At 45.2% G+C, this 5,138-nt stretch overlaps 1 pseudogene; it reads right to left on the bottom strand.

The window, feature by feature from the left end:
• Positions 1-24: 24 nt before the first annotated feature.
• Positions 25-2,725, bottom strand: LOC103581598 (annotated as a pseudogene).
• Positions 2,726-5,138: the final 2,413 nt, after the last annotated feature.

The following is a 5,138-nucleotide window of genomic DNA, read 5'->3' as shown; positions in this document are numbered from 1 at the left end:
CTTCAGAGACCATTCTTGCAGCACCGATTAGGACTAGGGTGGCCGGTATTAGGGATAATATTAATTTAGTCTTCCGAGCTTTCTGGGCAGGCTTGGTGACTTTGCCAGCTCCAGCAGCCTTCTTGTCCACTGCTTTGATGACACCCACAGCAACTGTCTGTTTCATATCATGAACAGCAAAATGACCCAGAGGAGGATAGTCAGAGAAGCTATCAACACATGTTGGCTTGTGAGTTCTGATCAAGATAGCAGAATAGATGGTCCCCAGTGTCACTCTCTCCCACAAATCAACCAATTACAACTATAAAAATGTAACAACAGCCAGGCTGGGGCTGCTGGAGCTCAGGGGAAGAGGAGGAGAGACCTACAGAGTTCATGAAGGGTGAAAAGCCACAATGAGAGAAAGAAAAAACTGCTTGGAGAGTTTCAGGCTGCAGCCACTTTAAGGCTGGAGCTGCTGAGCACATGGAGCAGGAGCCAGCAGAAGCTGCAGCTGTGCCCTTTGGATGGAGTTGCTTGGAGGCAGCAGGGGAGAAGAGGGCCTTTGTGGCCCCCAGGACAGCAAGACCACTAATAGGGTTCCCATGGACCCACGCAGGAGTGAGGAGCCAGAACAGCTGAAAAAGGGGAGCCATTCAGAGGCCAGTGAGTCATTGCAAGGGACAGGCACAGGGCCCATCTGATGCGAAGTGTTTGGAACACAGGTGGTATGGGAGACGAGCCCACTGGGAGAACACTGGGACAGCAAGGACAGACAATCCTCCCCCCCAATCAGCACAGGGCCACTCAGAGGAAACTGGTCAGGAATGCAGAATTGCATGGGGTGCAGTTTGATGAAAAGATTCAGGCCCAGATCAGAGTTTCTACACAACCCATGTGCACTGGGTCTCTGGAGGGCCAGAAGTACCTATAAGGTCAACCATTAAACCCTGAGCTTCAAAAAAAGTCTTCCCTAGGGAAACAGCAGCAAAGCATCAAATTAGCTCAACAACACAGCTGAAGTACTGGTTCTCACAGGAAGTTCCCCCATTTCAGAAGTAAGAAAAGGACAAAAAATTAGTTCTGGCCCAGGCACACCACCAGCACATAGGGGCCCACCAGAGGACCTGAAGCATGGAGCCAGGGACTGTACCCCCCCCCCCTGCCGCCAACCAGGTACACCACCAGAGCCAAGGAGTATGCCAAAAACATCAACTCCACGCGGAAGGCTCACCATAGCCACCATAGTAACCACAACTGCTGTAAAAGTGGCTAGACATGTCAACCACCACGCAGATGGTCCACCAGCCACTGGAGTGCATCAACACAAGGAGAGTCATGAGCAGAGACCAAAGAAAAGAAGAGGATGTCTGGTGGCATAAAGAACAAGTACAATTTGTAACAATATACATGCTAGAAATGTTGATTTGATCAACATATGTCAACATTGAATCCCCAAAATATGTATAATCAATTATGATTCAATAAAAAAATAAATGAATAGATAAATAAATAAACAAACACACATTGGCTTGCCAGGAACCATATCAACAATGGCAGCATCACCACATTTCAAGAATTTAGGGCCGTCTTCCAGCTTCTTACCAGAACCGTGGTCAATCTTTTCCTTCAGCTCAGCAAACTTGCAAGCAATGTGGGCTGTGTGACAATCCAGTATGGGGACATAGCCAGCACTGATTTGGCCTGGATTGTCCAGGATAATCACCTGAAGAGTGAAGCCAGCTGCTTCCATTGGTGGGTCATTTTTGCTGTCACCAGCAACACTGCTACAATGAACATCTTTGACAGACAAGTTCCTAACATTGAAACCCACATTGTTTCCAGAATGGGCTTCACTCAAAGCTTCATGATGTATTTCAACAGATGTCACTTCAGTTGTAACACTGACTGGAGAGAAAGTGACTGCCATGCCAGGTTTGAAAACACCAGTCTCCACTTGGCCCACAGGGATAGTACTGATACCACCAACTTTGTAGACATCCTGGAGGGGCAGATGCAAGGGCTTGTCAGTTGGACAAGGTGGTGGTAAGACACAATCCAGAGCTTCAAGCATTGTGCTTCCACTGGCACTGCCATCTTTACGGACTTCCCATTCTTTGAACCAAGGCATATCAGCACTTGGCTCCAGCATGTTGTCACCATTCCAACCAGAAACTGGCACAAATGCTACTGTGTTTGGGGTTGTAGCCAATTTTCTTAATGTAGGTACTGACGTCCTTAATGATTTCCTCGTATCTCTTCTGGCTGTACGGTGGCTCAGCAAAATCCTTTTTGTTAACACCAACATTCAGTTGTTTCACATCCAGTATGTAAACCAGAGAGCATGCTCACGGGTCTGCCCATTCTTGAAGATACCAGCTTCAAACTCACCAACACCAGCAGCAACAATCAGGACAGCACAGTCATCCTGAGATGTGCCTGTAATCATGTCTTTGATGAAGTCTCTGTGTCCTGGGGCATCAGTGATAGCCACATAATACTTGCTGGTCTCAAATTTCCACAGGGAGATATCAATGGTCATACCACACTCAGCTTTCAGTTTATCCAAGATGCAGGTGTACTTGAAGGAGCCCTTTCCCATCTCAGCAGCCTCCTTCTCAAACATTTTGATGGTTCTTTTGTTGATCCCACCATATTTATAGATCAGATGGCAAGTAGTGGTGGACTTGCCTGAATCTACATATCCAATGACAGTGATGTTAATATGAATCTATTCCTTTCCCATTTTGGCTTTGATTTAGTGGTGGTTTTCATGACACCTGTGTTTCTGGTGGCAAACCCATTGTGAAAAAGCCAGGCTGAGGGCCAGCCCGTGGCTCACTCGGTAGAGTGCGGTGCTGATAACACCAAGGCCACGGGTTCGGATCCTATATAGGGATGGCTGGTTTGCTCACTGGCTGAGCGTGGTGCTGACAACACCAAGCCAAGGGTTGAGATCCCCTTACCGGTCATCTTTAAAAAAAAAAAAAAAAAAGCCAGGCTGGTAATTTAGTGGGGTGGGAAGGACTTGTGGCCAACTGGAGAGCCTAGGCTCTGTCCCAAGGGTGCATTTGGATCAGCTCCAGCCAATTGTTTTCCAGTGTCATCTAGTGAGTCCAGTATTGCTAAATGTCATTGTTTTTCAAGAGAAGCTGGACATCCATTTTTTTGTATGCAATCTTCCAATTTATAAAAGATTGAGAAACTATATTAAAGATATTTAAAACCTTAGGAGGATGATTATAGTATACTTGCAATTAGTATGTGGCCCTGGGGCCACCTGTTCACTATCTCTAATTGAGATATCTCCTAGCTCAAGGCAGGGTTGTTCTCTCCAGATCTTTTTTAAGTACGTGAGTCCTTCAAGCAACAGAGGGTTATTGAGATCTGTGTCCCACACTATCCTGGGCTCAGGTGGGGGTGGGAATAGAAGAGTATAAAAGATCTTGCCCTCAGTTTAAATTTAGAAGAGGATGTGAGTTTAACACACATTCCTTCTTTCTACAAAGGAAGCCCTTCTATGAGCAAGTCCTTATACTTGTGGATGTACCTACTTTGTCCTCTAAGATTGTAAACTCTCCACCCCTACAGGGGCTTCTAAGACAAATTAAAAATAATAATGGAATTTAGAGATGCACAAATTGCAACAGAGCAATATGATAAAATGCCGAAATGGCAAAGTCTATGGATTCAAGGATAACTTCCTGAAAGGGGAGTCAGAGGAAAGGTGTGGAGAAAGAGAAACCCAGGTGTGTTTAGGAGCACCAGGGAGGCTTGTCTGTCAGGTGCACGGAGGACAGGGAGGTGGCTATTGCAAGAGAGAACATGGGTAATGATGAGCCCTCCCCAGAGTAGTGGTGGTGAGAGGCTGAGACACTGTATTGGTGGAATGAATAGTGCCTGGAAATGAGGTGGATGAGGGGACCAGGGCAACACAACAGGCAGAAAATACTCATAGAGTTGAAGCCTGAGCACTCGGAAAATATGGTGCATTCATAGAGAGATCGGAACCAGGAATACACATGCACACACACACAGACACATGCACACACACACACACACACACAATTTTTTGGCAAGGAGATAGACAATGAATTTCCCACATACTGAGATTTAGGTAACAGAGGGACAGCCAGGTGAAGAGGTCCTGAATATAAAAAATAAATAAATAAACATATTTGTTTAGAGCTTGTGAGAGAGGTTGAAACTGGAGATATATATTTTGGAGTCTTCTTTATCAAGATTATGAAGTTTGAGGATAGGTAAAATTTTCAAGGAGATGGTGGCAAAGAAGAGAACACAGCTAAAGAGAAAACTTGGGAGAATACCTGCACTTAGGATATCAAATAAAGGAGATTATTCTGCAAAGAGAGGATCAGAAAAAGTATATAGAAACAGTCCCAAATGCAGCTGAAGGCCAAGGACAGTGTGGACCCAAGAGAATCTGATAACTGATCAGTCATCAACAAATCTCCAATGAGCAGCTTCAGGTAAATGGAGTGGTGAGCAGAAGTCAGGATGTAAAAATAGTTAAAAGTGGGCGATAGGGAGTAAATGGGTGATAAAGAATTAGGGGCAGGCTGAGAGGAAAACTTTATAATTTGGGCAGGAAAGAGGGCTCAGCTGTAACAGCAGTGATGAACACGGAGAGAATATAAAGGCAGTGGGTGATATTCTAAGATGCCACTTGAGGACTGGGCTTCCATGTGTCCTTGTATCAGGCCTTTCCCCAGGCAGGCAGCTCAGTCTCATAGTATGCACAGCCTTGGGGAAGGAGTCCTGCAGAGTTCAAAAGGTTTCTCAGGATAGCATCAGTAGCTCTGGAGGAATTCCAGGATCCCTGGTCTTGTGACTAGATAAGAGCCCCTGGTTGAAGAAAGAGGAAAGTTGAAGGGGAAACAGGGTGTATTAACATAGTATTTCCTGAGCAAGGGGCCCTGCTCCCCATAGCTCTGTGATGGTTAATTTTATGTGTTGTGTTAACTTGGCTAGGAATCCAATTGTTTGTTCAAACACTAATCTAGATGTTGCTGTAAAGGTATTTCTTAAATGTGATGGATATTTACAATCAGTAGACTTTCAGTAAAGCCAATTAAACTCCATCATGTGAGTGGGCCCCATCTAATCAGTTGAAGGCCTTAAAAGCAAAGACAAGTTTC

This window comes from Galeopterus variegatus, unplaced genomic scaffold, assembly GCF_000696425.1.
Source record: "Galeopterus variegatus unplaced genomic scaffold, G_variegatus-3.0.2 Scaffold13438, whole genome shotgun sequence".
Taxonomy (NCBI): domain Eukaryota; kingdom Metazoa; phylum Chordata; class Mammalia; order Dermoptera; family Cynocephalidae; genus Galeopterus; species Galeopterus variegatus.
This window is presented reverse-complemented; position numbering and strand designations above follow the sequence as displayed.